This window comes from Myotis daubentonii, chromosome 3 (assembly GCF_963259705.1).
Source record: "Myotis daubentonii chromosome 3, mMyoDau2.1, whole genome shotgun sequence".
Lineage (NCBI taxonomy): Eukaryota > Metazoa > Chordata > Mammalia > Chiroptera > Vespertilionidae > Myotis > Myotis daubentonii.
The window spans coordinates 90833870-90860690 of NC_081842.1; the positions used below are offsets into that span (position 1 = coordinate 90833870).

Consider the following 26821-nt stretch of genomic DNA (forward strand, 5'->3'; position numbering starts at 1 on the left):
TAATTCAGAGAAAAACATACGTGCAAAACTAGTCTATGTCATGAGCAATGGGAGTTAAGTTTTGGAAAAATCAATTCACCAACAACAAAAACAGTGCTTTGGAAACCTAGAACAAGACAAGAGAGAGGTCTTTCCTGGTAACTGCATCGGTGCAGAGTCCTGGAGGAGAGGAGGATCATGGTGCGGGGGGAGGACAGCTTTTAGCTTACTCTGGTATGGAGTTGGAATAGAAAATGAGTGTTCATTGATGTGTTCTCTCTACTTCTTTACATAATGTATGTGAAATGTTCGACATTATGTTTATTCCACTTTTCCTTCCAATAGACCCAATGATGAAAAGAGTAAGGAAGGGATGAGCATTGATTTCATTTTCTAAAAAGAAATTAACTTGCTGGAGTAGTCAGGTAACACACTTTACAGGCTATGGAACACAGCATTTCAAACACAGCATACACTTAAGCTGGCAATACAACTATGACAGCTCCTCCTTAAAACCTCCTAAAAACTCCTCTTCAAAGAGATTTATGAATAATGTGAACTAAATAATTCATGGGATTGCAGATGCCAGTACAAATAGCCTCTTCTTTTTCAAGGTTTTAGTTTGTAGAACTGTGATCAAAAGCCTTCATCAGTCATAGTCATATTTGTCCTTACTCCAAACAAACCATATTTGCATGTGAATGTTTTTCATTGAACTGAGATATATAATATGTCAGCCAAAGCCCAACTAAAAGGCATTTTTATGCCATTTAAATTCAGTCAAATTAAAGTCTGAATGTAACCTAAAAGGTCTACTCTCAGAACTGTAATTTGACACATCATAAATAAGAATCATTTTTGTTAGCATAGATTCAGCACATGTCAGAAAATCGTACACAGTCATATTAACAAAGTGCTATCTCTTAGGGCAAAATAAACTATAAGGAAACTTTATATGTAGAGTAACAGAACAAATAAAAAGTGTAATATAGTGTCAGTGGTTCAAAGTTGACAATTTTCACTGACATTTACAGGAAAGAATAGATACCATTTTAACATGCTTGCATGCCAAGAGAAATTGTCAAAAATGTTGTTTTGTTTAAAGTTTAAACAAAAATCATGTTTCAGAACTGGCATATTTTAACAATAAATCATAGGAACAGATGAATTCAATACTCATCGTTAACTTAATTCCTGGTCTTCAATGCTAGAGCTAGAAACATTGGTGAAATCATAAACTAAAAAGCCAAAGTTGAGTTGAAAATATCAACTGTTAGAAAATTGTTATAAATACTTTATTAAAGACCTCAGTGATGTGGGGCCCTAAATTTTTACTAAAGATTATGAACAGATGTCATAACAAATTTTCTGGTTTTCATTGACTAAAAGAAAGTATCACTAAATGAACATTGATTTTTACATGAAAATTGATAATTGCATTAGAGAAAAGGCTAGAATTCAAAGAATTAAAAAAAACTATAGTAAAGCAAAAAACAAAGCAAATAAAACATAGACTCTTGGTAAATTAAACTGCACTATTCAACCTTATTTATTTTTAATTCTCCCACATGCAACCTGTGTATATTTTGGGACAGTCTATCTATTCAATCTACTCTGCAAACACCAACTTCATTGTCATTTTTGTGTCCTTATTAATATTAAGAAAAACATTAAAGGTTGTACTCTCACATGGACAGTATTCATGGTGGCTGGAAATATTAACTTTATATTTAGTACATTCTTCCTATGTACTAAAGAGAGTTGAGGTGATTATAGTGCAGAATAGTGATTTTTAACTAAAGTGCCCAGTAACTTTTAAAACATGCAATACCTGACTAGTCAGGGGCACTGACCTATTTTCCCTTTGATTATTAGATCAAGAAAATGACAACAGCTAAACAATAGCCATTCAGTGTAAATAAATCAAAATAATACCTTTTTTTCCAGAAAAAATATATTTTGTTAGAAAAAATATAATACATTTTTTGTTGTGCTGCAGAATTTTAGTGATTAGTTCATGTGTGCCATGAACTTAGTTAAAAGTCACTGGTATAAGATATATATAACATCTCAGGTACTAAAAAGAAAAAACTCTAGATATCAGATATCAGTACCCAAATTCTATTCATATGTTTAGAATCAAATACCCAAAACTCTAAAGGCAGAAAAACAACTGTGAATATTTTATTCTACTACCAGCAAGTGACAGAAAATCTAAAGTATTAGCAAAGTATCTTTCCAAGTCCTCTTTTCGTAAAATAGAAAAGCTTTTCAAAAAACCCTTTACATCTGAGTATGGTAATTCTTATAATATACTAGAGGCCCGGTGCACAAAAATTTGCTCACTCGGGGGCGACGGGGGGGTCCCTCAGCCTGGCCTGTGCCCTCTCGCAGTCTGGGACCCCTTGGGAGATAACGCCCTGCTGGCTTAGGCCTGCTCCCGGGTGGCAGAGGGCAGGCCCAATACCTAGGTGCAGCCCCTGGTCGGGCTCAGAGCAGGGCCGATTGGGGAGTTGGGGCGCCGCCCCCTGTCATGCACAGAGCAGGGCGGATTGGGAGGTTGCAATGCCACACTCAGTCACGCTCAGGGTAGGGCCAATTGGGGGGTTCGGGCACCGCCCCCTGTCACACTCAAGGCAGGGTTGATGGGGAGGTTGCGGCGCCACCCCCTGTCACACACAGAGCAGGGCCTATCAGGGGGGTTGGGGCTCCTTACCCTGTCACGCACAGAGCAGGGTCAATCAGGGGGTTGGGGAGCTCCCCCTGTCACTCACAGAGCAGGGTGGATCAGAGGGTTGGGGCGCTGCCACTCTCACACTCAGGGCAGCGCTGATGGGGAAGTTATGGCACTAACCTGGCACTCACAGAGCAGGGCCCATGGTGGGGGAGAGGGGTTGGGGCGCCGCACCCTGTCACACACAGAGCAGGGCCAATCAGGGGGTTGGGGCGCCACACCCTGTCACACTCAGAGCCTCAGGGCGATCAGGGGGTTGGGGAGCTCCCCTGTATCAGGCACAGAGCAGAGCTGATCAGGATGTTGGGGCTCCTTCCCCTGTCACGAACAGAGCAGGGTGGATAGGGAGGTTGTGGCCACGCCCCCTGTCACACACAGAGCCGCAGGGAGATCAGGGGCTTTGGGCGCTGCCCCCTGTCACGCTGATCCCGGTGCCGGGAGGTCTCGCGGCTCCGCTGATCCCGGTGCTGGGAGGCATAGTACCCTTTTACTATATAGAAACCAGCCTGGTGCATGGGTGGGTGCTGGCTGGTTTGCCCTGAAGGGTGTCCTGGAACAGGGTGGGGGTCCCCACTGGGGTGCCTGGCCAGCCTGGGTGAGGGGATGATGGCTGTTTGCAGCTGGTCACACATCCTTCAGGGTGGGGGTCCCCACTGGGGTGCCTGGCCAACCTGGATGAGGGGATGATGGCTGTTTGCAGCTGGTCACACACCCTTTAGGGTGGGGGTCCCCACTGGGGTGCCTGGCCAGTCTGGGTGAGAGGCTGAGGGCTGTTTTCAGGCTGGTGGGTGATTGAAGCTCCCAACTGCTCCTTTTTTTCTTTTTTTTCTTTTTTTTATTCTGAGCCAGCTTTAGCTCTGGCTCCAGCTCTGAGGCCTCTGCTGCTAAAAGCAAGTATCTGGTTTGTTTGGGTTCTGTAATCGAAACAATGTATAACTCCAGCTCTGAGATCCCGACTCGCAGAAAGCAGGTTTCTGGGGTTTTGTTTAGCTTCTATATTTGTTACAATGTTTCAAACTGCAGGCTCAGAGGCCGGCAAGGCAGGCGGGGAATGTTGGAGTCCTCCGTCACTGAAGCAAGCAAGCCTCATGTTAGTTTCAAGCTGCCTGGCTGCCGGCCGCCATCTTGGCTGGCAGTTAATTTGCATATTTCGCTGATTAGCCAATGGGAACGGTAGCGGCCGTATGCTAATTACCATGTTTCTATTTTATTAGATAGGATGTCATATGGGTGTGGAGTATTGGCAAGTAAGACAAAAATCTGGATTACTAATATTTTAACTCTTATTCAAGTGCATCCTTGAGTTGGAAATATTAAAATATGCACAAAGAACATCTTATTTTCTTAAGGTAAATAATACCTATAACTTGTTTTGAAATGTTAAACTAGGGGAGGTTGTATTATTATTAATTAGTTTTGCTAAAAATTATAGAAAGTTATAGGGGTTTGGGTGCCTATATGATATAACATTGAAATATTTTTATACAACTATATAATATTTAATACATCTGCACAATCTAAAAATGCACCTTTTGCTTTTTGGGTATGCAAAATTTTCAGTATAGATGTTATTCTTCAGGTAAAGGAAATGCAACTAAGTAAGGAAGATATATAAGCATATAATAAAGACAGTGGTTTTTATCTAAACACATAATAAGGATAGTGGAAATTTCCTAGCTATATCAACCATATTTTTCAATGTCTATACTATATAATAAAAGGCTAATATGCAAATCAACCGAATGGAGGAACAACTGGTCAATGTGCAATGACCACCAGGGGGCAGATGCTCAGTGCAGGAGCTGCCCCCTGGTGGTCAGTGCACTCCCACAGGGAGGGTGCTGCTCAGCCAGCTGGGAGTGAGCCTAAGCCATCAGTTAGACATCCCCTGAGGGCTCCCAGACTGCCAGAGGGTGTAGGCCAGGCTGAAAGACCTCCCGCACCCCCGAGTGCATGAATTTTGTGCACCAGGTCTCTAGTTTTACAATGAAACCATATAATGACATAGTCTCCCTAGGACATTTTCATTTTGGTGAACCAAGAAAATATTGGTACTCTATAGACGGGAATGCATAAAATCTAAAAAACTTCTTCAGATATATAAATTGTAAATCATAATGCAGAGAACTAGCAATTCCATATATTCTTTGAACATTTTATTATTTTGTCACTTTGGCAGTAGACATTTAGTAAAACAATCTTAAAGTAATTCAATACTAATATAAAGTATATAAAACAAACCTCTAAAATACATAGAATATAAAATATACCGATACTTCTATAACTGTTTATTCAAATATGTACATACATAATTATAGCTTTGTCATTCTATAAGTGATTATCTACTGGAATACATTAGATATAAAAATTACTTAAACCACGTTTTCATTGTTCTGATCTAACAAATAAAATATACATTTTAATAGGTTTCAAGTTTTCATCATAAAAATGAAAGAGAAATAAGCAAGGATTTTTCTGATGACCTAGATTTTCTTCTCTCCCAATACCGACTTGTGAATTGCTCATTCCGATATTGAAAAATGTATACATTTTTCATATTTCAGTAATAAATGTCATCAATTCTAAAGTAGATGCATTTGTATGTAAACAATCATCTTAAACAAGGCAACATAGGAAAAAATATCTAATATGCTAAGGAAATTAGGACAATTCTGATACAAAGGTACTGACTTTACAGAAAGCAACAAGGAATGGCTTGTGGCAGAAAAACAGAATATATCAGTGGGAATGTGAGTGCCAATGAGAGGAAGCCAAGAGATTGGGATATAGCAATGTATATTGCAAGCAGACACTGATGAGGGCAGATGTAGAAAAATGATTATCAACTTTAGACCCTAGAGCAACATGAATGGAATCACATCCTTGTGTTCTGGGAAATAAAACAGGCAACTTGGATAGAAATAAAGAGAAGCTTTAATTATCTAAAGTAAATTGGGAGCAACCCATGGTAATACTGAAGTGGGGTTATTATAGAACACAATGTAGAGTTAATTCAGAAATCAGTTTGTTCAAAAACATCAACAGCTGGGTTTAATAATAGACAAAATGAATCAGAAATGAATAAAACCTTGAGATGGAAGATTATCTGAGCTGCTCTAATCATATTATTAGATTTTCTAAGGAAAATAAAATGACAATCTATATAAGTAACTTATTTGCGTGAATATAGTTTTAAGCAACATTTTTTTAAGAGAAAAATTGAGATCATATGAAAGTTAATATACATATTTCAGGGACACTTCCTCAGTGTTATGACACAATGAGCAAATTATAGGACTAAAAAGGGATTCACTATAAATAAAGATGAAATGTGATGGGGGAAAGCCACAAGTTACTCTAGAATAAATTTTTCAGAGTTAAATTAGACTCCAATTAGCTTCTTTTTTCTTAGGCCTTTGAATGTAAGGTTTGGAGGTCAGATACCAGGTTTCTCAGCCTGTTAGCAGATTTGTAATGAGCCCGGCTCACAAATGGCAGGAGGTTCTGTGGAACAAGCTCTACGTAAATATCTCAGCATGTGGAGCTCAAGGGAAAGTACTGTGAAGTCCCCAAAGGGTTTACAATTGGCAGCTGACTCCTTGTACACACAGACAAATTAAAAAGTCATCGTGGAAAAAAATGAAAGTGAAGAAATAAGTTTTCTGCCAGATTATTGATTTTTTAATTAAATTTGCCTGCACAGTGTCTCTTGTAATGTTCACGCAACACATCTACTCACTAGAAGCTTTGAACTCCAGGTCTTGAAACCAGCCCTCATCACTTACTGACATAAATGAGCAAGATATGCCATCCCTCTGTGCCACAAATTCTTCATCCCTAAAATGGGACAATAATAACAGTACCTGACACATAGAATTATAATAAGAATATAATTATTCAATAAGATAGAAAGCACTCAGAACACACTCTGGCACATGCTAAGTGCACTGAGACTGTTTTTATTGCACCATTTATGGCCTCACATAGAAAATATCTGTTTCCTTGCTCTCCCTTTACTGGGGGCTTGGTTTTCTCTGCTCACTAGTAGGGACCCATTTCCTCATACAGACCTCAGTGTATATAGGCACTCAGGACAGTTTTTGAACAAGAAGTAAAGATAAAAAAACATACTTTGTGCCAAGTACATTAGTCTGAAGAAACAAAGGATGAAAATAATAAGATGTTTGACAATTTTCCACTAAGCATTGATGTTATTTTGAATGCTCTTGTCCTTTGTATTGGCTTTGAGTACATTTAAAAAAATAGAATGCCAAGTGTCCTAACAAAGGATATAAAACACTTAAGGTACCTTTTCAATTAATCTAATATTGAGTTATTTTGTTTGGAAAAAAAAATCACCAAGTATAAAATAGGTAAGAAACCATTGAGGTAACCTTTAGCATCACGTTAAAGAAGAAAAGGAAAAAGACGTGCAAATATATCTCATAATTGCCATATAAATTGATCTTGTATTAGACATATTTAGAGCTGCTTGACTTACCACCCCAACCCTAACTCTCACCTGGAGAAAAGGGTAAAATACCCTCCTTCAAGAAAATGCCTGCTGAGTTTCCCTATTGGCATTTGTTATTGCAAATCTAATTGTCCAATCAATCATTTTCTCCTCTACATTATTGATATATAGCATTAGTACCCTGCTTTGAAAAGGATCAGCCAATTTCTATCAGAAATGTATGTTTAATAGGTTAACGCCGGAGTTTGCTGCTTTGAACAACTACTTCAAAAGTGAAACTAAAACACGGAACGGACATCACCCAGAACCACAGGAACGCTGGCTGAGTGGAAGTCCTACAACTAGGAGGAAAGAGAAACGCATACGGACACTCAGAGGAGGCGCAGTGCTGAAGTCAAATTCTGAGGTGCGGAGTGCGAGGAGCGGGCTGGCGGCGGAGGGCGCGGTTGGCGTTTTCAATCGGGAGGGAGTCGCAGACTCTGAGCTCTAGATCCGGGCGAGTCTTTAGGGACCCAGACTCAAACGGGAGAAGTGGGACTGTCTGGCTTCGGTCAGAGCGAGTGCAGCTTTCTCTCCGAGCTTTGCAGCGGGTGCTGGGACTCAGAGAGGCAGAGCCCCTGGGGACAGGACTGAGAGCCGCCATAACTGCTCTCTCCGGCCCACCCTGTTGATCCTGTGCGACCCGCCATGCCCACGCCCTGCACAGAGGCATTTGCCGGATAGCCTCAGGCAAAGGCTAGATTAGCACCTCCCTAGAGGACAGAAGTTCTCTCACTGCTGACACAGCTGATTCTCATAGCCACTTGGCCTGGAGGTCAAACCCTCCCTGGAATTAGCTACAACAATCAAGATTTATCTATAAGACTGCGAACAAAGACCACTAGGGGGTGCACCAAGGAAGCATAACAAAATGCAGAGACAAAGAAACAGGACAAAATTGTCAATGGAAGAAATAGAGTTCAGAACCACACTTTTAAGGTCTCTCAAGAACTGTTTAGAAGCTGCCGATAAACTTAATGAGATCTACACGAAAACTAATAAGACCCTCGATCTTATATTGGGGAACCAACTAGAAATTAAGCACACACGGACTGAAATAACGAATATTATACAGACTCCCGATAGCAGACCAGAGGAGCGCAAGAATCAAGTCAATGATTTGAAATGCGAGGAAGCAAAAAACATCCAACCGGAAAAGGAAAAGCAAAATGAAAAAAGAATCCAAAAATGCGAGGATAGTGTAAGGAGCCTCTGGGACAGCTTCAAGCGTACCAACATCAGAATTATAGGGGTGCCAGAAGATGAGAGAGAGCAAGATATTGAAAACCTATTTGAAGAAATAATGACAGAAAACTTCCCCCACCTGGTGAAAGAAATGGACTTACAGGTCCAAGAAGCACGGAGAACCCCAAACAAAAGGAATCCAAAGAGGACCACACCAAGACACATCATAATTAAAATGCCAAGAGCAAAAGATAAAGAGAGAATCTTAAAAATAGCAAGAGAAAGAAACTCAGTTACCTACAAGGGAATACCCATACGACTGTCAGCTGATTTCTCAACAGAAACTTTGCAGGCCAGAAGGGAATGGCAAGAAATATTCAAAGTGATGAATAGCAAGAACCTACAACCACGATTACTTTATCCAGCAAAGCTATCATTCAGAATTGAAGGTCAGATAAAGAGCTTCACAGATAAGGAAAAGCTAAAGGAGTTCATCACCACCAAACCAGGATTATATGAAATGCTGAAAGGTATCCTTTAAGAAGAGGAAGAGGAAGAAAAAGGTAAAGATACAAATTATGAACAACAAATATGCATCTATCAACAAGTGAATCTAAGAATCAAGTGAATAAATAATCTGGTGATCATAATAGAATCAGGGACATAGAAAGGGAATGGACTGACTATTCTTGGGGGGGAAAGGGGTGTGGGAGATGTGGGAAGAGACTGGACAAAAATCATGCACCTAGGATGAGGACAGTGGGTGGGGAGTGAGGGCGGAGGGTGGGGCGGGAACTGGGAGGAGGGGAGTTATGGGGGGGAAAAAAGAGGAACAAATGTAATAATCTGAACAATAAAGATTTAATTAAAAAAAAATGTATGTTTAGATGATTTATATAAGGTGATCAGTGAGAACTGAAACGGAAAGATTTTACATGGTACATAGCTGAAGTCAAACTAGACAGAAAATGGAAAGTGGGCTAGGAAAAGGAAAATATAGATGATAGATTTCTTGGAAGCATCTCCTTTCAGGAAAATACTTATATTACTCCCTAGATTCCTTGGATTTCCATTTAGTTAATCCTATTTATGGGGAGCAATATGAATGTGTATTCATTTATTGAAAACAAAAGGCTCCTGAAAACATTAAAAAACAACAACATGTGTTTAAATAGAAAGACCCAGGGCTAAAAATAATATGTACCATAATACACATTTAAAACACTGAAGAAGAAAACATGAAGTCTATGCAGTGTAGTATTGACTCACCTAGAGAACACCTTTGATGAGTGACTCTTCTGGGGCTTAAGCTTTATTAAAACCAAGTTGACTCATTACAAAAAAATTAGAATTCTGCATAAATTATTTAGGGCAGTATAGGCCAGTAGAACAATTCCTACAAAGTATATACAGAAGGTGTTCAGGAAACACTTTATTGAATTTTAAGGGAAATGTCCTTTTTACACTGCATAGTATAAGACTGTATCAGAATGAGAGATATTGATTCTGGGTCAGGCAGGTTTTGTTGCATGTGAATAGGAACAAACTTAAAAAAAACTTTGAATTTTACAATGTTTATGACTTCTTATTCGATGTTTCTTTTAAGCCATATAGAGCCTTACCTCTTATTTCAGTCAGCTCATTTTCTGTATTGTCTAGGCCCCTGTGTCTAGGTTGTATGTGTAATTGGTCAGTAAAACATTGCTGAAACTGAAGATCAGGAGTTACAATGTGTTCAGAATCCTCAGGTTATAGTCCTTTATCCCATTTGAAAAAAGAACGTTTCTGATAAACCATTTGCCCTTATGCTGATAAACTGCTTATTCTCTTAGTGTGAAAGGGTTTTTTTACATTTCATTTTACATACTAAATGTGTACATATAAGTCTTTAATCTCTATGCCATGGAAATCTGACATCATTAAAATAGTATTAGTCATCCAGAAGCCAAGTGAAGAAAAGTGTAAGATTAGTGGAGGGGTCCTGAATTTTCACTTTTCTTAATGCTAATACTGTAAATCACCCAAATGTCATTTAACTCTTTTGGAATTGAAGAAAAGCTCCATGAAAAAAGTATTTTTTCTTCTCCCTCCTCTCTTTTCATTGACTGGAATGAAAGCTGATCACATTTCTAGCAACAGAGAGAGGTAAGATGAGTACCATTAAGTAAAATTTTATAGTCCAAAATTTCAGTTGAAAGTATCAATTTAAGATATATATCAATTTAAAGATATATATATCTTCCTGTTACAGGAAGGCCTAGAATCAATGACAAATCTAGTATCAATGAGCAACTCTTGTATCATAATTGAGGTCTATAAATACATTTCCATTAAAATTAAATAGGACTTCTCAAGGAAACAATTTTTAGGGGGACGAGAAGTGTACCATCCAGAAAGCTAAAAAGCAATAAAAGTCTACTGATTTTATGCCAAAAGAATTGAAGAGTCAATCACTAGTCAAATATGGGACTACCTGAGTAATTACTCTAATAGATTTAAACACATCAAATACGCTTAAGTTTATGAACACATACTGATCCCCAAAACAAAGATGAAAATTCATAAACAAACAAACCGATTTAGAAGATACCAGGAGCTCAACTAGTTATTTTTAAATTGTCAAAAGCAAACATAAAAAAGCAATAAACATTTATTTTACTTTTCCTATATGACTAATACCTCAGGGAGACAAATCATTGATAAAATTAAGAGATAATGTAGAATTAGAATATCACAGTTAGCTTCTCTAGATGTTGAGGTTCTGGTAAAGATGGCAGCATAGGTAAACGTGGTGCTTGAATCCTCCAACAACCACATCAAAATTATAACAAAGCTAAAGAACAACCATCACTCAAAACTGCCTGAAATCTAGCTGACCAGAATTCTTATAACTAAGGATATAAAGAAGAAGCCGCATCAAGACTGGTAGGAGGAGCCGAGACATAGAACGGCTGCTCCCACACCCACATGTGGTGGATAAAAATTGGGAGAGATATTTCACCTGTGGAGTTCCCTGCTGAGGAGCAAGGGGTTTCAGTCCCACACCAGGCTGCTAGCCCAGGTTCCAGTGCCAGGAAGAGAAGACCCTATAACTGCTGGTATAAAACTAGCAGAGATTGTAGCTTCATGAGACAAAGGCTCCTGGAATCCTAAGCTGTCCTCTTAAAGGCCCATATATGGACATACTCAGGCTCACTTGCTCTGAGCTCCAGCACTGGTACAGTAGCTCAAAAGGCACCAGGGACATATAGGGAATAATTGAATTGTCTGAAATCAGGCCAAGAGCAGGAGGGGAAGTTTTCTCCCACACAGAAGCACTGGCAGAGGCTATTGCTTATTTTCTGGGCCCTCCCTACTAAAATCTGGCAGGTAGGCACCATTTCTGAGTGTCTAGCAAGGTAACCTGGCTAGCTACTTTTTGCCCCTCCTCTCCCGGAGGTGAATCCCTGAGACCCAGCCCCATCCAAATTGTGGGCTTTCCCAAGCCATTTCCATTGTTTTCTCCGTACAAATGGCTATCTTGGCTTATGCTTTGGACTTACCTTAAATCTCTTAATCAGCATCTGACCTGATAATACTCCACACCCCTTGCTAAGTGTTCCCAGGCCAGACACTAGTGGCAGTAGGTGTTGGTTTGCAGGTTGGCTTCTCCTGGGCACCTCCAACACTGGCACAAGTAACAGTCATATGCCAATTGCTTTGTGGCTCATGCTGAGTGTCCCAAAGTGGGCACAGATGGCAGCTCACCTTGGCCTGAACCTTCTAGTAGTCCTCAGAGCCAGCGTACCTGGTGGATAGTTACAGGCCATGACAGAGCACCACCCAACCACCTCCACATGTGACAAACTCAAAGGACAGACTTAGCAAGTAGCAGAGCCCTGCCGAAGTAAATCCTGCTTTGTGGGGGGTCAGTCCTGCGCTGTAGACCCTTCATGCTGGTCTCAGCCAGTCCCTGCAGCCAATCATCCTGGGAAATCCCTCCCATTGAGGTGCCAACAATAATCAAAACTCAACTACAACAGAAGGTGTATACTGCCTACACAGGTTGGGGGAATGCACCTGGAGTGCCCAGGTCAGGTTATTGTGGAGGTTGTGCCAGTGAGCCCTACAGGACATCTACTATATCAGGTCATATTTGGAAAATAAGGAAGCAAAAAACAACCAATCAGAACAGCAAAAGGGAAAAATAATTAAAAAAAAAAAAAAGAGGATACTATAAGGAGCTATTGGACAACATCAAGCACACATTCACATCATGGGGGTGCCAGAAGGAGAAGAGAGAGAGCAAGGAAGTGAAAACCTATGTGAAAAAGTAATGATGGGGAAACTTCCCTGACCTGGTGAAGAAAAAGACATATAAGTCCAGGAAGTGCAGAGAGTCTCACACAAGGTGAACCCAAAGAGGCCCACACCAAGACACATCATAATTAAAATGTAAAAGGTTAAAAGCAGCAAGAGAAAAGCAAAATCAGTTATCTTACTAGGGAGCCCCATAAGACTGTCAGCCGATTTTTCAACAAAAACTTTTCAGGTCAGAAGAGATTGGCACAAAATATTCAGTGTCAGAGCATTATGCTAAGTGAAATAAGCCAGTCAGAGAAAGACGAATAGCACATGATCTCACTCATTTGTGGTATATAATGAACAACATAAACTGAGGGACCAAAATAGAACCAGAGTCATAGAAGAATCGAACAGACTGTCCAACCAACGAGGGAAGGCAAGGGGTGAGGGAGTAAGAGATCAATCAAAGGACTTGTATGCATGCATATGAGCAAAACCAATGGACACAGATAGGGTGGGGGGGTGAGAGCACATGTTAGGGGGTGAGGGCAGTCAGGGAGAGGTCAATGGGGGGAAAGGAGACTTATGTAATACTTTAAATAATAAAGAACTTGAATTAAGAAAATATATTTAAAGTGATGAAAACCAAGGACTTAGAACCAAGACTACTTTACACAGCTAAGCTATCATTTAGAGTTGAGGGACAGATAAAGAGCTTCCCAGACAAGAAAAAGCTAAAGGAATTCAACACCATCAAGCCAGTTTTACAAAAAAAATGTTAAAGGGTTTTGTTTAAGAAGAAAAAAAATATTAAAACTATTAATAATAAAGTTACAATAAATACATATCTATCAACAATTACTTTAAATGCAAATGGTTAAATGTTCCAATCAAACGACAAATGGAGGCTAAATGGATAGCAAAACAAGGCCCTCATATGTGCTGTTTGCAAGAGATTCAGTTTAGATAAAAATCACAGAGATTGAATGTAAAGGTATAGGAAATATATTTCATGAAAATGGGAACAAAGTAACAAAAAAAAACTGGGGTAGCAATATTTATACAAGACAAAATAAAGTTTAAAGCAAAGGCTATATACTGCCTGCCCACAGTACAAAGTTCAAGAGTCCACGCACAGGGCCATGTTCTCATCTGCCAGTAACAACCACCAGCATAGCCAGAGCCATGTCATACCCACTTGCATGGTGCCCAACAGCAATGCCATGCAGCTGCCCCATGACTATAGCTCCATGCCCAGGGTAAGGGTAAGGCTCTTCTCCACCACATCAAGAGGAACCCAAATAATTTATGACTGAAAGTTTCTGTTGGATAGTTGCAATTCTCTCTTGCCTCAGATGCAACCCTGCGATCTGCCCAATACCACAGGATTCATCAGCCCCGGAATCTTAATCAAAGATTCCATAGTAGAAGTGAATAATTTGAATATCTTGGGCAATCATGAGAGAAAGCATGTGTCTGGGGATGATGATCAGTTTGAAATGGGCATCTAACTGTCCTGCAAGGATCAGAAGAATAGCAGCAAAACTGATACCTGTGTATACCTGATGTGACCAATGGGATCAACAATGAAAAGGCACTACCAGCAGTCCCCACTACAGTCTCCCTCTCCTCCTCTTCCTCTGGGTGCCAAATGATGCAAAGATGAGCTTCATCTGACCCTTTCCTCTCCTAGTTAGGCAGATTAGATTGAAGATCTATGGGATATTTCTGTAGACCTAAGCAGCCCACAAAGAAAAACAATGGAATTCCTTGGGCTTCCCTAGTCATTTTCATATTGAGAAACACCTCCCACACCATTTTTTTTAATCCCAAATCAAATATCAACCTACCAACAAATGCAATCTGTGAAGTCTGGGGCAGTGTCACAGAGTGGGTTCTGCATTGTTCATGTTCTTACATTGGGTCTCTCTTTCATAGCTTCTGCCCACAGACCAGTGCCACAAGAGCCTGGGTGTGGGGTCTTCAAAACCAGAGGAAAATAAATAAGAAGAGAACTGCTTTTCCTTTTCCTTTTGTCTTTGGGGACAGTGGAGGTTGTAAAACTCTAATAGGAATGCCCTATAGCACAGTTTTGAGCTCTACTTCCCCTCTATTTTCTATAATGAATGTCTTTTGTCTTTGGTGTTATAGTTCATTTTCCCATATCTTTACTTAGCACATTTGGGCAAATAATGGTAAACTCTCTACATGAAAAGGGAGTCATCAGCAACCAGCTGTTCTTTCCTCCTCTTCTTCCATTTCCCCCTGCTTGCATCATTTTGCTTGAAGTTCTGTTGTACTCTGAGCATCCAGGTCATTTCACTGCTCTCAGAGCATGTCCATACCAAGTGATAGAGGCACTTTAGGTAAGGCATGATCACAGTATTCTGCATTTGATACTTAAAATTAACCTTGGAAGAGCATTGAGCCATTTGAGTGCCTAGTCTCAGTGGTCATTGTTTTTCAATCCAATGAGCATTGTAATATGCGCAATCTCAGATTTTTAAATGTATATTTTAGTTTAACATTGACTTCCAGAAGTTTCTTAGAAAAAAACTATTTTTTTCCTTTGTGCACCTGTTTTATTATTTGGCTGCTGAGAAAGGTAAGCTTGGGCTTAAAAATGTGCTCCTCCCCATTTTTTTTTGCCTTTCCCATTGTACTCTGAATTTACCTTCCTTTCTCCTCCTCCCTCTCTCCCTTCCTCACTTTCTCTCCTTCCTTTTTCTCTGCCAGGCCATTTTCAAAGATACCTCAAATTTTGGTATCTGATAGTATCTGTCACTTCTATTACATGAGGAGTGACCTTTTATTTTTTAAGATGACCACAGGACTATTTTTAGAAATGTTTTTAGTACAATTTTGAACTACAACTTTTTAATCACATCTTCCAGGGTTAGGAAGGTGATAAATATCTGTAAGTAAATCTGGTGTTCTATGTCACCATCCTTTGTCTCCTGCAGTTTTTATGAGCTCTTTCCTCCTCCCTCTAGTTTTGGGTGTGCTATTTGGCATTTTTAGTGCGTGGTTTGTAAAGCCGGACTATTCTGACTTGTGAAAGCCTTCTTCTTTCTGTTACTCTTTGCTCTGTCATTACACATCCTCCCCAGCTAATCTCCTGACAGTTGACTGGAATACCCTTCCCTTTGTGGAAAGACTAATACCTCTGGCTCCTCATAGAAAGACAAGTAGCCACTGGTGTCCTGGTCTGGGGTTGGATCTGGTGCCCTGAACCTCATATTGCACGATCACATCCAAGGTGAGAGTAACAGGCCAACTGGTTAAGAAAGAAAGCTGCTTGTTTTTCTTTTGAAATATGAAAAGACTCTGCTTGCAAACACATTTTAGATATGAAAGGGAAAATGTCTGAGGAACTTTGTTCTGTTTTCTGCTATAAAATGTGAATAGTTCAAAGAGTGAAACCTTTTGTGATGGGTGCTATCTCTCAGAAATAAGCTGGACCTCCAAAAGTTTAGAGATGCCTTCAGTCTCAAAAATTGATGATCAGAAAAGTATGCTATGTTTGTTTGTTTACTATATACTGATTTTAATTAAACTTCAAATTTCACTTAAAAGCAACAACAATAAAAAATATACAAAGGCTATATAGGAGACAAAGAATGACCCAGCAATTCCATCTCTGGGTGTTTATTCAAAAAAATACCAAACAATAAATTAAATATGTATACTAATTGCATGATTATTTACAATAGCTATGATATGGAAGCAACCTCATTGTTCATAAATAGATGAATTGATAAAGAAGAAGTGGTGCATATATACAATGAAATATGACTCAGTCATAAAAAAGATATAATCTTGTCATCTGAAACAACATGGATGGACATGGAGGATATTGTGATGAATGAAATAAATCACATAGAGGAATACAGATGCCATATAATTTCACTTATATGTGGAACCTAAATAAAAATAAATGGTCATATCAATAGATACAGAAAAAAGTATCAACAAAATCCAGCACCCATTTTTGCTAAAAACTCTTACCAAAGTTAAAATAGAGGGATCATACCTCAACATAATAAAAGCCTTATATGACAAACCTGCAGCCAACATCATACTCAATGGGCAAAAACTAAAACCATTTCCCCTAAGAACGGGAACAAATCAGGGATGAACGCTTTCACCACTCTTATTCAACATAGTACTGGAAATCATAGTCACAGTGATCAGAAAAGAAGAAATAAAAGGCATCCAAATTAGAAAGGAGGAAGTAAAACTCTTATTATTCCAAAATTACATGATATTGTGCATAGAAAACCCTAAATATACCACCAAAAAACTACTAGACTTAATAAATGAATTTGTTAGTGTAGTAGGACACAAAATTAATACCCAGAAATCAATCGCATTTTTATACACCATTAATGAATTCTCAGAAAGAGAAACTAAAAAGCAATCCCATTTACCATTACAACAACAAAAAAATTAAGGTACTTAGAAATAAATTTAATCAAGGAGGTAAAGGACTTGTACTGTGAAAAGTAAAAGATATAGATGAAGATATAAACAAGTGGAAGAAAATATCATGTTCATGGATTGGTAGAATTAACATCATTAAATTTCCATAATACTTAAAGGAATCCACAGATTCAAGGCAATCCCTATTAAAACACCAATGGAATATTTCACAGATGTAGACTAGATATTTCAAAATTTTATATGGAACCAAATAAGACCCTGAATAGCCAAAGCAATCTTGAAAAGAACAAAGTTGGAGGGATCACGATACCAGATATGAAGTTATACTACAAAGGCACTGTGATCAAATCAGCCTGGAACTGGCAAAAGAATAGGCATATAGATCAATGGAACAGAACAGAGACCCCAGAAATCAACCCATGCCATTATGCTCAAATAATAATTGACAAAGGAAGCAAGAGCTTACTTACAATGGAGTCAAGAGAGTCTCTTCAAAAAATGGTGTTGGGAAAATTGGACAGATAGATAAAAAAAATGAAACTAGACCACCAACTTATACCATACACAAAAATAAAGTCAAAATGGATAAAATACTTAAATGTAAGTTGTGAAACCAAAAAAATCCTAGAAAAACCCATAGGCAGCAAAATTCCAGATATCTCTTGTAGCAATACATATACAGATATATCTCCTAGAGCAAAGGAAAATAACAATAAAATAAACAAATGGGACTACATCAAAATAAAAACTTTCTGTACAGCTAAAGAAACCATCAAAATGAAAAGGGAGCCCACTGTATGCGAGAACATATTTGGCAATGATACATCTGATGAAGAGTTAATATACAAAATATATAAGGAACTTAACAACTTAACAGAAGGAAGACAAGTACTTTAATTTAAAAAATGGGCAAAGGACCTAAATAGACACTTCTCCAAAGTGAACATACAGATGGCCAAGAAACATATGAAAAAATGCTCAAAGTCACTGATCATCACTGGTATGCAAATTAAAATAACAATGAGATATTGCCTCATACCTGTGATATGGCTACCGCCAACAAATCAACAAATGACAAGTGCTGGTGAGGATGTAGAGAAAAGGGAATCATAGTACACTGCTGATGGGAATGCAGACTGATACAGCCATTATAGAAAATAGTATGGAGTTTCCTCAAAAAATTACATATGGACCTACCATTTGACCCAGGATCTGACTTCCAGTAATATTTCCTAAGAAACTTAAAACACTAATCGGAAAGAATGTATGCACGTCTATGTTCATAGCAGCACAATCTACAATAGCTAAGATCTGAAAACAGCCTAAGTGCCCATTAGTATATGAGTTGATTAAAAAAAAAAAGCTATGGTACATTTATACCATGGAATACTATGCATCAGTAAAAAACTAAGGATCTCTTACCCTTTGAGACAGCATGGAGGGACCTGGAGAGTATTATGCTAAGCGAAATAAACCAGTCAGAAAAAGACAAGTATCACATGATCTCAGTCATATGTTGAATTGAATGAACACAATAAATTGATGAACAAAATAGATCCAGAGACATAGCAGCATAGGACAGGCCGCTGAATCTCAGAGGGAAGGTGGGGGAGGGTAGGTGGTTGAAAAGTGATCAAGCAAAGAACTGTATGCATATATGTGTAACCTATGGACACAGACAATAGGACAGTGAAGGCCTGTGGGGGTTAGAGGTGGTGGGGGTTGGGGGGGGACTAGAAGGGGTCAATGGTGGAAAAAGGGGACATATGTAATACTTTCAACAATAAATATTTAATTAAAAGAAAAGAACATATAAAATTCAACACCAAAAAATAATCCAATTAAAAATGGGCAAAGCACCTGAATAGACATTTCTCCAAAGAGCACATACTTTCAACAATAAAGATATAATTTAAAGAAAATAAATAAATAAAATAAAATAAGTGGACAAACAAAAGAGAAACAGACTCATAGGTACAGAGAACATTGTGACAGTTTCCAGATGGGAAGGGTTATAGATGAAAAGGTGAAGGGTTTAAGAAGTATAAACTCGGAGAACCAAGATGGCGGCATAGGTTAACGCGGGAGTTTGCTGCTTTGAACAACTACTTCAAAAGTGAAACCAAAAAACGGAAGGGACATCACCCAGAACCACAGGAACGCTGGCTGAGTGGAAGTCCTACAACTAGGAGGAAAGAGAAACGCACACAGACACTCAGAGGAGGCGCAGTGCTGAAGTCAAATTCTGAGGTGCGGAGTGCGAGGAGCGGGCTGGCGGCGGAGGGCGCGGTCGTTGTTTTCAATCGGGAGGGAGTCGCAGACTCTGAGCTCCAGATACAGGCGAGTCTTTGGGGACCCATACTCAAACGGGAGAAGCGGGACTGTCTGGCTTCGGTAAGAGCCAGTGCAGCTTTCTCTCCCAGCTTTGCAGCGGGTGCTGGGACTCAGAGAGGCAGAGCCCCTGGGGACAGGACTGAGAGCCGCCATAACTGCTCTCTCCGGCCCACCCTGTTGATCCTGTGCGACCCGCCCCGCCCAAGCCCTGCACACAGGCATTTGCCGGATAGCCTCAGGCAAAGGCTAGATTAGCACCTCCCTAGAGGACAGAAGTTCTCTCACTGCTGACACAGCTGATTCTCATAGCCACTTGGCCTGGAGGTCAAACCCTCCCTGGAATTAGCTACAACAATCAAGATTTATCTATAAGACTGCGAACAAAGACCACTAGGGGGTGCACCAAGGAAGCATAACAAAATGCAGAGACAAAGAAACAGGACAAAATTGTCAATGGAAGAAATAGAGTTCAGAACCACACTTTTAAGGTCTCTCAAGAACTGTTTAGAAGCTGCCGATAAACTTAATGAGATCTACACGAAAACTAATAAGACCCTCGATCTTATATTGGGGAACCAACTAGAAATTAAGCACACACGGACTGAAATAACGAATATTATACAGACTCCCGACAGCAGACCAGAGGAGCGCAAGAATCAAGTCAATGATTTGAAATGCGAGGAAGCAAAAAACATCCAACCGGAAAAGGAAAAGCAAAATGAAAAAAGAATCCAAAAATGCGAGGATAGTGTAAGGAGCCTCTGGGACAGCTTCAAGCGTACCAACATCAGAATTATAGGGGTGCCAGAAGATGAGAGAGAGCAAGATATTGAAAACCTATTTGAAGAAATAATGACAGAAAACTTCCCCCACCTGGTGAAAGAAATGGACTTACAGGTCCAAGAAGCGCGGAGAACCCCAAACAAAAGGAATCCAAAGAGGACCACACCAAGACACATCATAATTAAAATGCCAAGAGCAAAAGATAAAGAGAGAATCTTAAAAACAGCAAGAGAAAGAAACTCAGTTACCTACAAGGGAATACCCATACGACTGTCAGCTGATTTCTCAACAGAAACTTTGCAGGCCAGAAGGGAATGGCAAGAAATATTCAAAGTGATGAATAGCAAGAACCTACAACCAAGATTACTTTATCCAGCAAAGCTATCATTCAGAATTGAAGGTCAGATAAAGAGCTGCACAGATAAGGAAAAGCTAAAGGAGTTCATCACCACCAAACCAGGATTATATGAAATGCTGAAAGGTATCCTTTAAGAAGAGGAAGAAGAAGAAAAAGGTAAAGATACAAATTATGAACAACAAATATGCATCTATCAACAAGTGAATCTAAGAATCAAGTGAATAAATAATCTGATGAACAGAATGAACTGTTGATTATAATAGAATCAGGGACATAGAAAGGGAATGGACTGACTATTCTTGGGGGGGAAAGGGGTGTGGGAGATGTGGGAAGAGACTGGGCAAAAATCGTGCACCTATGGATGAGGACAGTGGGTGGGGAGTGAGGGTGGAGGGTGGGGCGGGAACTGGGAGGAGGGGAGTTATGGGGGGGGGAAAAAAGAGGAACAAATGTAATAATCTGAACAATAAAGATTTAATTAAAAAAAAAATAAGTATAAACTCGGTAGTTACGGAATTATCTTGGGGATGTAAAATACAGCATAGGAAATATAGTCAATGATATTTTAATAACTATGTATGGTGTCAGATTGGTACTAGATTTATCAGGGTGATCATTTAGTAAGGTATATAATGTCTAATCACTGAGTTGTACACCTGACAATTAATATATTATTTGATGTCAACTGTAACTAAAAATTTAAAAATATATTTAAACAAATATCTAGATGTTGAAAATATGAAATCTGAATCACCATAAGTTGATAATAGTTGTAGCCCGGTCAGGAGAATACAGAGATGTAGTCTGACACTCTTATAATAGTACTAGGGGCCCAGTGCATGAAGTTGTGCACCCTGAAAGGACCTGTGGGCCACGAGGCTGTGGTGGGCACAGGGGCAGGTCTCAGCCCATCCTCTGTGCCCTGGCCCAGCCCTCTCCTGCTGCAGCCCCCAGTCCCCTGACTGCATGCTGGATGCTAATGCAAGTGGGGCTGGAACCGGCAGTGGGTGCAAGCAGCAGCTGCTGTCCCAATTGCCCCTCAGAAGCAGGGGGAAGTGGAGGAGCCCTGAGGGGCAATCTGGGCCGGCAAGGGGTGCCATCAGTGGGTGTGAGCACCGGGCGGGACCTTGGCATGTGGGAGCAAAGAATTTTCAGTAACCACCAGAGGCTCACCCTGATGACAGCAACTGACCCCTGTCTTGATCATATTGCCCCTACTCACTTGCTCCACCATCCCACCGAGGCCAATGCCCACCATGTTCCATGCTCTGCTGCCTGCTGCTGACGCCTGCCATGTTCCACATGCACCCCCGGGGTGGTCAGTGCATGTCATAGCGACCAGTTGTTTGGTTGTTTCGCCATTCGGTCTATTTGCATATTAACCTTTTATTATATAGAACCTTAAGTCTCTGACTTGTGGACCTGATAAAAAGATAGTGAGAATGACAGCAAGAGTCTGAAGAAGAGCCTAACAGGAGGAGCAAGCAGTATGAATATGAGGAAGGAAAGGGGAAAAGGAAAAAGGGATGGTGCAGAGAATAAATTATCTGCTTCCTGACTGCAACCCTTATTGCTAGCATTTTTGGGGTGGGTGTTTATGGAGAAGGGAGGAAAGAAAAAAAGACAACAGAAAGTAAGGAATGCTTGTGAGACTGGAGAGTAGTAATTTCAAGAAGAATAAAGGCATATTCACTAAAGTTGCAAGTGGCAAAACCTCATGCTGTACAAAGCATAAATAAGCTTAGGCCAGAACTTTTTGTTTTTCCAGCAGCAGCTATACCAGAGGACAGATAGAGATTATATATTCAAATACATGTACCTGGTGTTGTACAACAGACCAATTTATATAAATGAAAGAGGGTTGAGCAGTAGCAATATGTAAAGGAAATGAATAAATGAAAGTAGACTTTGCCTCTATCCAAAGCTTCATTATGATTCCTGGTAGACTTCACCAGGTTTGGACCTGATAGTCAGAGACCGCTAGAAAAAGTGACTGGCAAGGTGTTTCTTAGCATCTAGAAGGGTTCAGGAATCTGAAAAAAGGGCTGTGAGTAAATTAATGAAGAAACTAGACATGAAATATAAATTTGGAAGGCATTTTGGGGAGCCAGAGGAGACCTAGCTTCAGTAACCAAGTTCTCTCTATCTCCGGACCCAGGGCTTTTTATTCCTACATTTTGCCCTATAGCAAAGCAGATATACATATCAAAGGTAAGGCCTGGTAAGCAGTAAAGTATTATCAGGTTGGGGGAACTGCCTTTGGCTGTTCAGCTGTTTGGCCAGCAGCAGGTAATAACTTGTAGATTTTCAGGTTTGGGGAAATGCTTTCAGCTATTTCAGCAGGAGGTAATATGAGTCAGCCCTGCTGAATATAGAAGCCCATCAACCTTTTGAGGACTTCTTGCATTTTATTATGCCCTGTTGGAATTAACTTCCAGCAAGTGACTGAACAGGTAACTGGATATGTGGGATCTATAAAATGATGACACAAAATGGAATGCTATATGGGTGTGACTGTGGTTGTTTAAAAACAAGGCTGCCAATTCTTTGACATTCATCCCACAGAGATGTGGGTCTATGCCTGCCGGGAGCCGGTCCATCCTTGCTGTTTCAAGGGACCTGGCATATATGGCATACGGTTCTTAATATGTTTGCTCACCTTCTTGGCGCTGTGTTTTAACCAAGGTCACCTCTCCGAGAAAGGTTGAATCCCCAGGTAGGGATTTTCCCCTGAAGTTAGGGAGGGAATAAAACCCCTCAACTACGTGCCAGGCAGGTAATTAATCACTTTAACTATGAACAATCATGCTTAAGCTACATAATCTTTACTCCCTGGAATGGAGATAAGAAACGCCTTAACCTTTGTAATAGAGATTGATAGGATTGAATCAACTGGTATAAATACAGTTGTAACAAGACAGAAAGACACAGAACTTAGAACACAGAACTCAGGAGACAGAGCTTAGAAGAGAATTCAGAAGACAGAACCTACACGGAGCCTGGAGACAGAAGAACTTCACTGGAGAGAACATGGCAAAAGATCCTGGACTGAACCTGACTAGAACCTGGTGACTGAGCCTGGCTGGAGAGCCTAGCGAGGGAACATGGCCACAGAACTTCCCTGGAGATCCAAAGCAGAACCTCTCTGGAGATCCAGACCAGAACTTGGCTGGAGATTCTGGCTAGAGATCCTGGCTGGGCTGCTGATCAACTGAACGCTGTCTCCGTGTCATTCCTTCTTCGCCAACTCCGTCCACACCTTTGGGGACCCCTGGACCTGCTGGGGTTGGACCCCGGCATATGCCCTTATCCCTTCTATCTGCACAAACAAAGAACCTCTTCTCCTACTAGAACACAGCTACATGCCTCCTGAGGTGAGGAAAGCTGGGCAGCTCCCCATCACGCTCTCTAGAAAAATTTACCTTTGGAAGACTGAGCCCTCTCATGAGACTGACCATTTTAAGGCCCTCGTGAGACAGAGGCCAAAGGGACCAGACATGCCAGTTGTGAAAAATCTTGTATCCTACAGAGCAGCACTCCTGCCAGCTGAATATAAGTGTGTGACTTTAATTGATGACACAAAAAGCTTAATTCCCCAATAGTTGCCTGACCAAATTCTTGATCCTCAAAATAATACAATTTAATAAAGTTGCTAATGTCTTAAGATACTAAGTTTTACAATAGATAATAGGTCTGGTCTGGTCAGTGGGAATGATGAGTCAACTCTGTCTATAGTTTATCTTAATTAAGTTTTCATCAAATCAGTAAACAAGAAACACAAAGATGCAAATGATTGGGTAGATGCAGCCACCCAACACCCCTTAATTTTTCAGCAAAGTACACACACTAAGTTCAGTGACTTGCATGTTAGAGGAGCAAAGAAATCACTGTCTCCCTGTTACTTTTCTCTCATGTAAGTTTTAAATATAATATTTAAGCTATGCAAAATTAGGTACATGTGTATGCATGACTTATAAAGTACTATGCAATAAACAAGAGGAATACACCAACAACCCAAGAAATAGAATATTACCAATAATTTTCATCTACCCATATGTTTCCTATGTAATCCATACCTCAATCTCCCTGCCACTTATACTATTAGGGAAAGTGGATAGCCATCTTGATATCTACCTACTGCCATATAAACCAGTAATTGCTGCACTGCATTACGAATTATAGCGTTTTTAATAACTAAAGAAGAACAATAAAAACATAATTATTTTTTTCTTTATTTATTGTCTCTGTGTGTTATTTTACGAATATTCAAAAGCAGTTTATTTATTTGTCTGTTGCTAAATTTTTAAGCACATGTGCAATTAAAATAAGGGATTAAATTGGAATTGGACTATTCTGATTATATTGTACATCTTTATCAGCTAGAATAACTAGCAAATTTTAGGATTCACAGTGGCAGTCATTTTGAAGTTATTTGGCTGCATGTGATATTATACATCTGTCAGTTAAATCACATATACAAATGCAGTATCTAGCATTTGGGAACATTATGTGGAATTCATGACACTCCCTAGAGGATTATGGATCTGGATAACTGTGAATGAATTACAAGGAGAAAAATACATGGCTTTCATTTATGACAGATATAATCTAGTTGTAATATTGTTCATATCATGTGCAGAGTAACTAAATGGAGCTGCCTCATACCTGCAATCATCAACTTAGACAACAAAATAGTGCTTGTGGCAACAAATAGAGCTTTAGCAAGTTTAGTTAGTGATTCTTATATCTGATTTATAGTCACAAAGGCCTTAATAATACTGCTGGTTCTGTTTATGAAAATAATTCACAGAGATAAAACACTATAGTACAAAAACTTATTACTTTGATTTTTAAAATAAGTCAAACATTATTGAGCATAGAGTCTGGATTTTATAGGCCACCCTGGTTATACCCATGTGATACTATAGCCTAATACAGACATATACAAGATGTCATAATCAGTATTGATTAACAATACTTGAGGTAGATAACACATTTTTAATAAACCTAAAGACAACTTCAATATAAATACATTTTTAAATTTTCAATAAATATAAAAAACAAAATAATTTGCTAATCCACTAACAAAATTATTTTATGCATAAACATTAATTATTGAGAATTAAATCAATAAATGGGAGGAAAACTATATGCTTCTAACATGTTATTGTAAAACACAGCTAAAATTTAACCTTGTGTTTTCATATTGAACTACACCCTAATTATTTATGTAGAATGTTATTCTTTAAAATACAGATTATTTAATAACTAAAGTCAATTTACCAAACATTTTGTAATCAATTTCCTAGAAACAAGGTATATCTTTGAGAAACTTAAGTTCACTAGAGACTACAATTTATAATGCAATATGGTGCTGCATGATTATAATAGAGTCAAAGCAGGATAGATTGGATCAAATGTGAGGTTCAATTTATATTCACTATGATTATGGGAGAATCCTTTCAGAAGTAGAGTGTTATGAGAATTCATATTTTAAAAATAACTAGTATATCAGTAAGCATAAATAGGGTAGGAATACACTTCAAACCTCAGAAATAGCATAGCCAATAAGAAGAGAGTATTTGAGCGTGGAGTGTGATGCTCTTCTACTTTGGCTGGGCTCTTTAAAGTGCATGGAGGAATCTGTAAGGGAGATAAGAGCCAAAAGATAAGATGAAGGACCATAAATATATGCCATTGAACTGTATTGTACAGGCTTTGGAATTACCTCATTTATTATAATTTTATTTGTGGGGTTTTTTATTGTTTTTTTTTTTTAGTAAAGTGTTAGCATTTCACATGATGATCTAAGATAGTAACTGTCATCAGTATGTAGTATAAAGAATAGACAAGATCCAAGATGGTGGCTGAAAGGACAGCAGTGAGCAAGATAGTGTGAGTGAGTGAGAGAGCAAAAGGAGAGTGTAGACATGTGGGGCGTGTGTGTGTGTGTGTGTGAGTGAGGGACAGTTATATTCCACAGGACTCTTGGGGGTTGGCGGACCAGGCTCCCCTCACTGGGCAGACTCTACTACCGCTGCAATCTCTCCTGGAGCGTCCGGCTCTGCTGCAGAGACCACACCATCTTGAAGGGGAGAGCGGCTGTGATCAGAAGTCCAGCCTCACCTCCACCTGGGGAGACCTCAGATACCACCCGGGGCCCTACAACCACATCACGTAGGGACTAGCTGCCTCAGATGTGAACCTA

The 26821-nt window shown here is 39.5% G+C and overlaps 1 protein-coding gene and 1 pseudogene across 2 annotated transcripts in view; one reads left to right on the plus strand and one right to left on the minus strand.

The window, feature by feature from the left end:
• CADM2 (cell adhesion molecule 2) overlaps nt 1–26821 on the minus strand; it is a 1236504-nt gene that overhangs the window by 393864 nt on the left and 815819 nt on the right. The gene's annotated exons all lie outside the window — the stretch shown is intronic.
• LOC132229320 (eukaryotic translation initiation factor 4E-binding protein 2-like) lies at nt 13838–14247 on the plus strand (annotated as a pseudogene).